The 14,077-nt window shown below is 36.6% G+C and overlaps 1 protein-coding gene across 2 annotated transcripts in view; it reads left to right on the top strand.

The window, feature by feature from the left end:
- CRY1 (cryptochrome circadian regulator 1) overlaps positions 1-14,077 on the top strand; it is a 99,681-nt gene that overhangs the window by 40,995 nt on the left and 44,609 nt on the right. The gene's annotated exons all lie outside the window — the stretch shown is intronic.

The raw sequence follows: 14,077 nt of genomic DNA, 5'->3' as shown, positions 1-14,077 counted from the left end.
TTAGTGGCTACTCTTTCTGCATTTGTTCAATTAGTAACATGATTTTTTTTCTTTTATTCTGTGAATGAGGTAAATAGCATTAACTAATTTTTAATATTAAATTAATCATCTTTTAGTATTAAATTAACCCCTGAGCACCTGGGTGGCTCAGTGGGTTAAAGCCTCTGACTTTGGCTCGGGTCCTGATCTCGGGTTCCTGGGGTCGAGCCCTGCATCAGGCTCTCTGCTAAGAGGGGAGCCTGCTTCCTCCTCTCTATCTCTCTGCCTGTCAAATAAATAAAAATCTCTAAATAAAAAAAATTAATCACCTTTCTGAAGATTTATGATGTATAATTTTTTAATATTTTGCTCGATTTGGTTTGCTGATATGATGTTTAGTATCCTTGTGAATGAGTTAGTTTGTAATTTTCCATTTGTACTGTCTTTGTCTAATTTTGGTGTTAAGGTAAATTTAACCTCATAAGATGAGTTGAGGAGTGTACATTTTTTGTATATCCTCTGTATGAGATTAGCATCCTCTATATAATTAGAGTTTATGTAGCCTTGAAAGTTTGGTCAAATTTATCTGTAAAGCTTATTGGCTCTTGTGTCTTGATTTTAAGATTTTTAACCACTGATTTAGTTTCTTTAATGGCTATAGGACTATTCATGTTTTGGTTTTGCTCTTGAGTTAGTTTTAGTGAGGAATTTATCCATTTCATCTATGTTTTCAAATTTATTGGCATGAAATTGTTGATATTGTCTTATTTTCTGTTTAATCCTGGCAGTATTTTTTATTCTTAATAAAAATGTTTATCTGAGGAGGCATCTGGGTGCTATATAGTCAGTTCAACCACCAACTCTTGGTTTTGGTTCAGGTTGTGATCTCTGGGTTGTGAGGTAGAGCCCGGCATCAGGCTCTGCACTCCTCACAAGTCTGCTTAAGACTCTCTCTCCTTCCGCCCACACTCCGAGATCTCTGTCTCAAATCAATCAGTCAATCAATCAATCTTAAAAATGTGTATGAGATTATATCTCCTTTTTATTATTATTGCTTATTTTGCCTCTTCCCCCCTTTCCCCATAATTATCTTTCAAATAATAAATTTTGGCTTTGTTTTATTAAGTATTTGTATTCTGTTTCTCCTAATTACTGTTCTTTATCATTTCCTTCTTTCTGGGTTTTTGCTTTTGTTTTTGGATTTATTCTGTTTTTCTAACTCAGTTTCCAGTCTTATAATAAAGCATTTAAGCCTGTATATTTTTTTCTAATACCTCTTTTTTGTTTTGCATTCTTCACATTTGAGATATGTTTTCTTCATTATCATTCAGTTGTGGGTATTTTCCAAAATCCATTATGATATTCTTTGTCCCATTAATTGTTTAGAAAAGTGCTTTTTAAATTTTAAGATATAAAAATACCAGTTCTTTCAAATTTGTTAAGTACAGTGTTATGATTTAGTATAGGGTCTATTTTCATAAATGTGCCTTGTAAACTTGAATACATATTCTTTGCTTATTGGGTATAGCTGTATTTTGGCTGCTTTATATACTATATCTTTGTTTTTTATTTTGTATAGTTTCAGTTGGATGTGTCTAGATGTAGAGTGTCTGTCTCAGTCTCTTGACTCTCTCTCTTTATATATCTGCCCATTTCTGTGTGTTCTTTATTTCTATCTTTACTTTTCCTGCCACCTCTTTTCTGCTCTTCATCTCCTACCCCATGTCCCTCTCGTTTTTACCCTGCTTGGGATTCGTGACCTCCTTGAATTGGTACTTTGTAGCAGTTCCAGAAGTTCTTAGTCATCTTAAGGCCCCTCATTCTGTGATTCAGATTAAATTCTGGTTTCCTTGGATATTTTGATTGATTGATTAATTTTTGGTGGAATTTTTTTGTGGAAATTGAGGCATGGGTTTGAATCCAGAGAGGATTTATAATTTCTATTAACAGTTATCCCAGATCACAACCAATCTAGGACCACTTGATTTTTTTATTTTTTATTTTTTAAAGATTTAATTTATTTATTTGACAGAGACACAATGAGAGAAGGAGCATAAGCAGGGGAAGTGGGAGAGGGAGAAGCAAGTTCCCGCCAAGCAGGAAGCCCCATACGGGGCTCCATCCCAGGACCCTGGGATCATGACCTAAGCTGAAGGCAGCCGCTTAGCGGCTGAGCCACCCAGGTGCCCCCTGGGACCACTTTAAATGCAATGATTTGCTTGAGGTATTTAGGACCACTTAAATTCCATGAATTGGGTATTGAGATTATGCTTTGGTGGGGCAGGTTGGGCACAAGGGTTTTTTTAAAATAAATTTTTGAAAATAACTTCAGATTTGTAGAAAACATTCAAAGATAGTATAGAAAGATCCTCTGTACTCTGTACCCAGTCTCCCCTAATATTAACATCTTACACACTATCTTTTTTTTTTTGCCATTTTTAATTTAAATTCACTTTATTAACATATAATGTATTATTGGTTTCAGAAGTACAGGTCTGTGATTCATTGGTCTTACTCAGTGTTCATTACATCACATACCCTTCTTAATGTCGGTTACCCAGCTTCCCTATCTCTCCCCCCGCCTTCCCTCTAGCAACCCTGTTTGTTTCTTATGATTAAGAGTCTCTTAATGTTTTGTCTCTCTCTCTGGTTTCGTCTTGTTTTATTTTTTTGTCTCTTCCCCTATGATCCTCTGTTTTGTTTCTTAAATTCCACGTATCAGTGAGGTCATATGATAATTGTCTTTGTCTGATTGGCTTATTTTACTTAGCATAATACCTTCTAGTTCCATCTGCATCATTGCAAATGGCAAGATTTCATTTTTTGATGGCTGCATAACACACACACACCCCACATCTTCTTTATCCATTCATCTGTTGATGGACATCTAGACTTTTTCCATAGTTTGGCTGTTGTGAACATTGCTGCTATAAACATTTGGGAGCAAGTGCCCCTTTGGATCACCACATTAATATCTTTAGGGTAAATACCTCGTAGTGCAATTGCTGGGTCATAGGGTAGCTCTATTTTCAACTTTTTGAGGAACCTCCATATTGTTTTCCAGAGTGGTTGCACCAGCTTGCATGCCCACTAGCAGTGTTGGGGTTGGGGTTCCCCTTTCTCCACATCCTCACCAATGTCTGTTGTTTTCTGACTTGTTAATTTTAGCCATTCTGACAGATGTGAGGATGTATCTCATTGTGGTTTTGATTTGTATTTCCCTGATAGCAAGTGGTATCGAGCACTTTTTCATGTGTCTGTTGCCCATTTGGATATCTTCTTTAGAGAAATGTCTGTTCATGACTTCTGCACATTTCTTGATTGGATTATTTGTTCTTTGGGTGTTGAGTTTGATGAGTACTTTTTTTTTCTTTTTAAGATTTGTATTTGTTTGAGAGAGACAGAGGAAGAGAGAGCACATGAGTGGGGAGGAGAGGGAGAAGCAGACTCCTGCCAAGCAGGGAACCTGATGCTGGACTCTATCCCAGGACCCTGAGATCATGACCTGAGCTGAAGGCAGAGGCTTTAACCCACTGAGCCACACAGGTGCCCCCCTGATAAGTTCTTTTTTTTTTTTTTCCTAATATTTTATTTATTTATTTGACAGGCAGAGATCACAAGTAGGCAGAGAAGCAGGTGGGGGGGCGAGGGGAAGCAGGCTTCCTGCTGAGCAGAGAGCCCAATGCAGGGCTTGATCCCAGGACCCTGAGATCATGACCTGAGCTGAAGGCAGAGACTTTAACCCACTGAGCCACACAGGTGCCCCCCCCCATAAGTTCTTTATAGATTTTGGATACTATCCCTTTATCTGATATGTCATTTGCGAGTATCTTCTCCCATTCTGTTGGTTATCTTTTGGTTTTGTTGACTATTTCCTTTGCTGTACAGAAGCTTTTTATCTTGATGAAGTCCCAGTAGTTCATTTTTGCCTTTGTTTCTCTTGCTTTTGTAGAGGTGTAGTAAGAAGTTGCTGCTGCCAAGGTCGAAGAGGTTGCTGCCAGTATTCTTCTCAAGGATTTTGATGAATCCCTGTCTCACATTTAGGTCTTTCATCCATTTTGAGTCTATTTTTGTGTATTGTGTAAGGAAATGGTCCAGTTTCATTCTTCTGCATGTGACTGTCCAGTTTTCCCAAAACCATTTATTGAGGAAACCTGTCGTTTTTCCATTGGATATTCTTTCCTGCTTCATCTTACACCCTATCTTATAAGCATTAACTAACCTCCAGACTTCATTCAGATATCCACTAATTTTTCTTTTCTGTTACAGGATCCCATCCAGATTACCAAATTGCATTTGTCTCCTTAGTCTCCTCTGTCTGTGACAGCTTCTCAAATTTTCCTTGTTTTTAATAGCCTTTTTGATTTTGAGTATGTTTATGTATTTTGTAGACTGGCCCTCAATTTAGATTTGGTGTTTTTCTCATGATTAGACTGGGATATAGGTTTTATGAAAAATCCATAGTGGTAAAGTGTTCTTCTCATCATACCATGTCAGGATGTACGGGTTATCAACACGTTGTGATGTTTACTCTGATTATGTGGTTAAGGTGGTGTTTGCTGGGTTTCTCCAGTGTAAAGTTACTATTTTATCCCTTTCCATTCAGGAAGGGAGATTTTATTTTCTTTCAATCCAGACTGAGTAAAGATAGGAAAGTTTCCTTTTTGCTCTATGCTGTGACTTGAGATATAAGCCTTATTTATTTATGAACTGTGGGTGGAACTTTCTGAAGCCCAGGCTTCATAGTAAGGGCCTATTATTAGCTTCCTCATTTTGGATGGACCTTGGGCAGCTTTATCTCCTGTCCTCCTCAGCTTGGATTAAACTCAAGGTTTCCAGTGCTCTATAGAAATCTCAAGGCTAAAGCAGACCTTAGTAACCTTCTTACCCTCTTATGATTCCTAACTTTTGGGGAAGTCCAGTGAATTATGTTTAAAAGCTTTCTTTTGTTGTAGCTGTTAGTTTGTTGTTAGGTATTTCTGTTAGGGTAGTTTAATTGAGTGTACTGTCAGCGATAGAAGTTGGTAGGTTTCCTTGATATTTATTATGAACATATTTTGAAATGTTAATACTGGGTTGAGGGGATAAACATCTTGGTATTAGGAAGTATGATACTTGTAGTCATTTTCCCAACATCCGCCCCCCCAGACACATACATACAGTTCTTAAGAATTCCTTGATTTAAAGATACTGTTTTCTCTGCTTTGATTGTCCTTTCCTATATTATCAACAACCTGTTGATTCCAAACTCTGCTCAAATGTTTTCTTACACATGCCCTCTCATCCGTCTTATGTCCCCTTTTCCCTGCTCCCGCCCACAGAGTTAGTTCTAATGTGCTGCTATAATACACCATTAAGAAATTCACCATGTGGGGCACCTGGGTGGCTCAGTGGGTTAAGCCGCTGCCTTCGGCTCAGGTCATGATCTCAGGGTCCTGGGATCGAGTCCCGCATCGGGCTCTCTGCTCAGCAGGGAGCCTGCTTCCTCCTCTCTCTCTCTCTCTCTCTGCCTGCCTCTCTGCCTGCTTGTGATCTCTGTCAAATAAATAAATAAAATCTTTAAAAAAAAAAAAAAGAAATTCACCATGTGGTACATAGATACCAATATTTGGTTTATGTATTATGGTAGATGTTATTCTGTTTACCGTTCTTTGGTGTCTCTTCCTGCAGGAAGTTTATTTTGTACTTTCAGCTTTCTTGAAGTCTAGCTTGGCCATGTGACCTGCTTTGACCAATTAAATGTGAGAGAAATGCCTTGATCTGCAATCGATGTATAGCATGAGTGAGAAATAACTTTACTTTTTTTAAAGATATATTTATTTGTTTGACACACAGAGAGAGATTGAGTGCACAAGGAGAGGGAGCAGCAGGCAGCCCAATGTGGGACTCAATCCCAGACCCCTGGGATCATGACCTGAGCTGAAGGCAGATGCTTAACCAGCTGAGCTACCCAGGTGTCCCATATTACATTTGCTTGTCCATCATCTTGAAGACAAAAAAAAAACTCTTTTCTGGCCATCTTTTTTTTTTTTTTAAGGTTTTATTTATTTATTTATTTTACAGAGAGAGAGAGAGAGGGATCACAAGTAGGCAGAAAGACCAACAGGTAGAGGGAGAGGGGGAAGCAGGCTCCCTGCTGAGCAGAAAGCCTGATGCAGGGCTTGATCCCAGGACCCCGGACCATGACCTGAGCCGAAGGCAGAGGCTTAACCCACTGGGCCACCCAGGCGCTCGTGGCCATCTTTTTTATGTCTTTAAAACTGTCAGACTAGTTTCCCTAAAACATTTTAGATTATTATATACCCTGTAGGAAAGTGGCATTATATAGTACAAAGAACATGGGTTTAGGATCAGACATATCCAAATTAAAATTTTTATTGTTTAGCTGAGTTACTTCAGAATATGTCCTTAATGAGTTTTAGATTCATCATTTTTTAAATGAGATAGTTTATTGTAAAGTTACTGGAAATATATGTAAAGTACCTAGTACAGACATTCAGAGAATGTTCATTCTGTTACTATTGGCACAAGTCTTAAAAATCCCTTTCTACTAGTTAAGGAATCAATCCCATTTGCAGTTGTACCAAAATCAATAAGATACCTGGGAATAAAGCTAACCAAAGAGGCAAAAAGCCTGTACTCTGAAAACTGTAAAACACTAATGAAAGAAACTGAAGATGACACAAAGGAATGGAAAGACATTCTATGCTCATGGAATGGAAGAACAAATACTGTTAAAATATCTACACTACCAAAGCAATAATGCAATCCCTATCAAAATACCAACAGCATTTTTCACAGAGCTAGAACAAACAATCTTAAAATTTGTGTGGAAACATAAAAGACCCTTAATAGCCAAAGCAACCTTGAAAAAGAAAAACAAAGCCAGAGACATCACAGTGCTGGAATTCAAGTTATATTACAAAGCTGTACTAATTAAAACAGTGTGGTACTGGGATAAAAATAGATATGTAGATCAGTGGAACAGATAGAAAATTCAGAAATGAGGGGTACCTGGGTGGCTCAGTTGGTTGAGCATCCGCCTTTGGCTCAGGTCACAGTCCCAGAGTCCTGGGATCGAGTCCCGCATCAGGCTCCCGGCTCCATGGGGAGTCTGCTTCTCCCTCTGACCTTCTCGCCTCTCATGCTCTCTCTCACTGTCTCTCAAATAAATAAATAAAAATCTTTAAAAAAAAAAAAAAAAAAGAAAATTCAGAAATGAACATTTAGTCTTTGACAGCAGGAAAGAATATCCAACAGGAAAAAGACCATCTCTTCAACAAATGGTGTTGGGAAAACTGGACAGCAACATGCAAAAGAATGAAACTGCAACACTTTCTTATACAGTACACAAAAATAAATTCAAAATGGATTAAAGACCTAAATGTGATACGTGAAACCATAACGGCCCCAGAGGAGCATATGCAGTATCAACCTCTTTAATATTGGCTATAGCAACTTTCTAGATATGTCTCCTGAGGCAAAGGAAATAGAAGCAAAAAATAAACAATTGGGATTTTATCAAAATAAAAAGCTTCTGCAAAGCAGTCAACAAAATAAAAAAATCACCTTGTGGAATGGGAGAAGATAATGGTAAATGACATATCTGATAAAGGGTTGGTATCCAAAATATAGAAGGAACTTATAACACTCAACACCCAAAACCAAATAATCCAGTTAAAAATGGGTAGAAGACATGAACAGAAATTTTTCCAAAGACAACTTCCAGATGGCCAACAGACACATGAGAAGATGCTCAGTATCACTCATTATCAGGGAACTGCAAATCAAAACTATAAGGAGATACCCCCTCACAACTGTCAGAATGGCTAAAGTCAAAAACACAGGAAACAGCAAGTATTGATGGGGATGTGGAGAAAAGGGGACCCTCTTGCACTCTTAGTGGAAATGCAAACTGGTGCAGCCATTGTGAAAAATAGTACTACCTCAAAATTAAAACTAGAACTACCCTAAAATTCAGCAATTGCACTACTAGGTATTTATCCAGAAAATACAAAAATACTGATTTGAAGGGATACATGCACTTAGATGTTTATAGCAGCATTATCTATATTAGCCAAATTTGGAAGCAGCCCAAGTGCCCATTGACTGATGAATGGATAAAGAAGAAGTGGTATACACACATGTGCATTCATGCATACACACACAATGAAATATTACTCAGCCTTAAAAAGAACAAAATCTTGCCATTTGCAACAGCATGGATGGAGTGAAAGTATTACGCTAATTGAAATAGAGAAAGACAAATACCATATGATTTCACTCATATGTGTAATTGAAGAAACAAAGCAAATAAGCAAAGGGGGGGAAGAGAGAGGCAAACGCAGAAACTTTTTTTTTTAAGAAACAATTCTTAACTATAGAGAACAAACTGTTACCAGAAGTGGGGGGGCATGGGGGGATGAGTTAACTAGGTGATACGGATTAAGGAGTGCACTTGTGATAAGCACTGGGTGTTGTATGGAAGTGTTGAGTCACTATATTGTACACCTGAAACTAATGTATGTTAACTAAGTAGAATTTAAATTAAAACTTGAAAGAAATCCCTTTCTCTTGCCTTCATGAATTTGGTATTTATGAATATTTATTTGGTTGTTTGCTAGATAAATATTTTTTGAACTTCTGCTATATGTTATGCATGTCTAGGCACTGGAAAGTGGTAAACGAGATCTAGTCCATCTTTTTTTTTTTTTGGTCAGAGATTGAGAGAGAGAAAAGAGAGCATGTGCATAAGCAGGGGGAATGACAGGCAGAGGGAGAGAGATCAAGTCCCAGTCTTTAAGGAGGTTATAGTCTAAGGGCCAGTAATTCTCCCTCCCTATCTCCAGCTATTAAAATCATTCTAATATTGGAAGGCTTCTCCTTTACAATCAGCATCTTTGAAATTTTTGCCTAAATTTTCCCTCATCTCAAAAAGAGAAATCCAGAAATGACTTCTCCCTCTTGATTTTTTAAAGCTATATTAACATTATCCATACAGATCTCTTACCATATAAGTTGCATTCTACCTGGAAGATTCTGTTATAGTCTCATACATCATGTATATTTTTAAATTTCTTTTCTAGATTTTCGGCTCCTTGCGTATTGGACACTCCTGTTACTTGTATCTCTCAAATCAGTGAAATTATGTGAATAATGAATAATATCACTCTTTAGAGGTATTGTAGGAATTTGTGGGTACATTTTTGCTTATCACAATGATTAGAGGGCTCTAGTGGAATTAGTGAAGAGAGACTAAGAATGAAAGACTTGTAGTGCTCAGGATAGTCTCTCAAGATAAATTGTTGTCTTGAGTCCCAGTAACTTTCAAATATTCTACCAGAGGTTTCTTGTAAGTGAAAAACTTCCAATTCTCTGAATCTGAGCTTAAATCCATTTTTATATATAAATGCTAGGTATTTCTTATGAAATATATATGTATATTCTTATGAAAGATATATACTGAGTTTTCCTATAACATATTTATCACCTTTGTAAATCAAGGAAAAATTATACTTTGTTTTGTCCAGAATTTTACTAAGTCTTGCTCAACATTACCGAAAGTCATGTCACCAAAGGCAGTACCACTCATGGTGTTTGAGTCACCATTAATACAAATATATCAGTCTGTTTTTGTAGCTATTGAATTTTTAAAATTTTTTTAAAAAACTATTTTATTTAATTATTTGATAGGGATCACAAGTAGTCAGGGAAGCAGGCAGAGAGAGAGGAGGAATCAGGGTCCCCGCCGAGCAGAGCGCCCAACGCAGGGCTCGATCCCAGGACCCCGGGATCATGACCCGAGCTGAAGGCAGAGGCCCCAACCCACTGAGCCACCCAAGCTCCCCTGTAGCTATTGAATTTTTAAAACGATTCTGGATGTAGATGTAGGCATCGAATTAATTAACTGTTTTGTCATACTCAGATATTTACATTTGGAAATACATGTTATTTCTTTTTAAAATATAAATGACCTTCCTGACATTTCTACCATATATTACAGTAAAGCATTATATTAATGCTTTAAATTTATACACATAAATATGCTACTTTATCTATAAATTTCTTTTTAAATTTTGATTTAAATTTCAGAATTTAGAAGGAGGCACTGCAAAATATTTATTATAAAAAACAACGTTGTGGGGCACCTGGATAGCTCAGATAGTTAAGTGTCATGATCCCAGGGACCTGGAATCAAGCCCTGCGTCGGGCTCTCTGTTTCTCTCTTTCCCTCTGTCTCTCCAGGCCTGTGCTCTCTCTCTCTCTCTCTCTCTCACTCGCTCTTGCTCACCCTCTATCTCAAATAAATAAAAATCTTTTTTTTTTTAAAAGCAACATTGTGTCATGTTATACATTCACTGATTTATAACCATTAGAGCTTGGCAAAGTAAATTTACTTTAAAAATATACATTTAATTTTTATTGAACATTAAACTATTCTCTCTCTCTCTCTTTTAAGATTTTATGTATTTGAAAAAGAGAGAACATGAGCAGAATGGATGGACAGAGGGAGAGGGAGGGTAGAGCCCAATGACATTGGGCTCCTTTCCAGGACCCCAGGGTCATGACCTGAGCCATCCAAAGGGAGACGCTTAACCAAATGAGCCTCTTTAGAGAAAATGTGTATCACAAAATATTCTGACAATTAGAATAATGATTAAGTTAGATGAAAACACCAAAAATTTGTTATAAACTAGAAAAAAGTATATGTAGACTTTATTCAATTTATAGAGAGACAAAGTGCTATTTATAATTTTAAAATTTTTTAATAAAATGCCATTGACTTGGGTTAATGACTAACATTCTTTACATACTTTCTTTATTATAATTAATATGTCCAGGACTTTAATTTTTAAAATTTGACTCGTTTCATGCAGAGGACAAAAGATTTCTTTTTACATGTGTTTTTAATTATTTTAATTTATAGTCTTTAAATTTGTTCTTCAGGATCAGTGGTGAATTTTTTTTTAAGAGTTTATTTATTTATTTGACAGAAATCACAAGTAGGCAGAGAGGCAGGCAGAGAGAGAGAGCGGGAAGCAGGCTCCCCGCTGAGCAGAGAGCCCGATGTAGGGCTTGATCCCACCAGGACCCTGGGATCATGACCTGAGCTGAAGGCAGAGGCTTTAACCCGGCTTTGACTGAGCCACCCAGGCACCCCAGCAGTGAATTGTTTTGATTTAGATATTCTAAGTGTATTTTTCATCTTTGAGCATATGATAAGATATATTTTATAAACTAAAGTGCAGAACCAGATGGTTTTATTCTGGTATGATACGTGTTAATTTGCATGCCTTGTTTTCAACAACTGTGGGATTGTGTTGTATCTCATCATTGCCTTTTTTAGACTATTTTATAGACAGAACTAGAAATTCTGGTTATATAAAGCTATTCTAGCACAGGCTGGAAAGTAGGTCATTGTGACGGGGAGTATACCAAACCACCCACTGGTTGCTATAGTAATGACCTACTTTAAGAAACTATTTCTGTTGATTCATGTTGAAATCATCGTTGGAAATGGTATAAGGAAACTCAATGCATGTAATTTTTTTCTAATAACAATAAGTTATCTCTGGAGGTTTTTTTTTTAAGTCTTTAATATGTTTAAAGTGAAGAAGTATATTTGCTTACTTAGTACTCTTTCTATTTATTTTGAAGTGATGCAATTAGTAATTCAATTAAATAACAGGAAAACTGTGCTTCTACATAGGTAATACAATTATGCAAAGAGATGTGAATTTTACTACTGTGTGGCCTTTAAAAAGTAACCTGTTGCATGTAGTTAATAGTATTATTAACTGAGCCTCCAAATGGGTATAGTAATATGCCATATTAAGAGAAGATCTGAAAATATGTTCTTGTTAAAAATGTACTCTCCAGGGGTGTTTGGGTAGATTATCCTTCCAGGACATTTTAGTTTGGGGTTTTTGTTTTTTTTTCAAAGTTATGTAAAGCTTTATTCTTTTTTTTAATTAATTAATTTGTTTATTTTCAGCATAACAGTATTCATTGTTTTTGCACCACACCCAGTGCTCCATGCAATCCGTGCCCTCTCTAATTAATACCCACCACCTGTTTCCCCCAACTTCCCACCCCACCGCCCCTTCAAAAACCTCAGATTGTTTTTCAGAGTCCATAGTCTCTCATGGTTCACCTCCCTTTCCAATTTCCCCCAACTGTTTAAATTTAAGAAAACTTAGAGTTGCTAGTTCATTTAATCTCTTAATTTTTATCTACTACAGTGTCTAAAAACTCTTGCCAAGCAAATACGTAAAACTAGATGTTTCCTAATAAACATTTATCACCATCAATATGATAAATTATTCATAGTTATGGATAATTTTGTAAAATTCAAGTACTTTTGTATTGGTATAACATTAACAATCCCCCTGCGCCCCCCCCCCCCCGCCAGCCCAAAGTATTTGCATGTTTGTAGCGAGAGGTTGGGGTAGGGGTCAGTGTTAGGGTGGTGGCTCGAAACCCAAGCAGAATAGTGATGAGGTGAAATATAAATGTGAAAATAGAAAGGTTTGTTTTCCTATTTGTTTAAAGACAATTGTGCACCTTCCTAAAGGTGATACAATGGGAGATGCCTGGGTGGTTCCTTCCGTTAAGTGTCTTGTCTTTGGTTCAGGTCATGATCCCAGGGTTTTGGGATTGAGTTCTGCGTTGGGCTCCTTGCTCACTGCCTGTTTCTCCCTTTGCCTGCTGCTCCGCCCCTACTTGTGCTTTCACTCGCTGCTCTCTGGCAAATAAAGAAATAGAATCTTTAAAAAAATAAATAAATAAAGGTGATATAATGGGAGTCCTCCTGAGTCCCCACACCCATAGAGATGATGACTCCTAAATGGAAAGAATATCAAACTTGACTAGGTGTACTGATGTCAGTAATAACTGCAACTATAAAAATTAACAAAACTTTCTTGATGAATTTATGGGATCAGAATAAGGAAATGATCTGAACTGAATAGCCTCCTAGAATAATGATGTTTGGTAGAACTTTCTGCAGCAGTAGAGATGTTCACCTATGCTGTCCAGTATGGTAACTAATAGGCACACATGTGACTGTTGAGAGGCCTTGAAATACAGCAAGTATGACTGATAAACTGAATTGTTAATTTTGGCTATATGTGCATAGTGGCTACCATATTGGACAGTGCATTTCTGACTTCTCACAAGGAAACACAATCACTATTCTCAGAGAACATATGACTTGTGGAAAAGGCAGACAAATATTTAACCTTAAGATCAGATACATAAAAGAAGCACAGTAAAGAGGAAAAAATCTGTCCAGCTGAAGGGAAGGGAATCTAGATGAAATGTTAGAGAAATTAGCATGAGGCAGATAGTGAGGTTGGATTTTCTAGGGATGACCTCTCTTTTAGAAATGCTCTTGGAGACTGCTCCATTTCTTCACAATAAAAGATGCACAGTGAGCAGTCTTCTGGTACTGCCTCAGAATTTCCCAACATAACTATCATGGGTAAGCCTTCTTAGTACTTATTTCATTGAGAAAAGTCCACCTGTCTCATGAAATATTTCTTTTTTAATTAACCTGACATTCTCTGCACTCAGAGTTATGCCACATACTTTCATGTGTATTTATTATCAGTTTCCTTAATTAGATAAGAAACTTGAAAATAGGCATGTTTTCTCTCTCATAGATGATTATAGTATCCTTTAGTACTCAAATTCTTAAATTATTCACTTGCTCAGAGTGATTAAATAGGATATTTCCATTTTTTTATTAGAAAAGTGTTCTAGATTTTTCAAGGAGGTTTTTCTGTTTGAACTTGAGTTCATTTCATCAATGAAATCAATTCATTTAATTTATATAATTTTGATGCTTACAAATTAAATATTGCTACCATTCATTTACTATTAATTAATGGAAGTTAGTGATTTAATTTAGGAATTTCATTAAAATACTGAGAAACTTGTTTGTTATTAAAAAATGGTAAGTATGATTTCTGGAAAGAGTAATTTACAGACCAGTTAGAAATAAGATAATAAGAGGCAATAAAATTATGGGGCTAGCATGTCAATTTTTAGAATGACATGATTTTGTAATACTTTGTATCTTCTAAATATACATGTT

The sequence above is a fragment of the Mustela lutreola genome, chromosome 8, assembly GCF_030435805.1.
Source record: "Mustela lutreola isolate mMusLut2 chromosome 8, mMusLut2.pri, whole genome shotgun sequence".
Taxonomy (NCBI): Eukaryota; Metazoa; Chordata; class Mammalia; order Carnivora; family Mustelidae; genus Mustela; species Mustela lutreola.
This window is presented reverse-complemented; position numbering and strand designations above follow the sequence as displayed.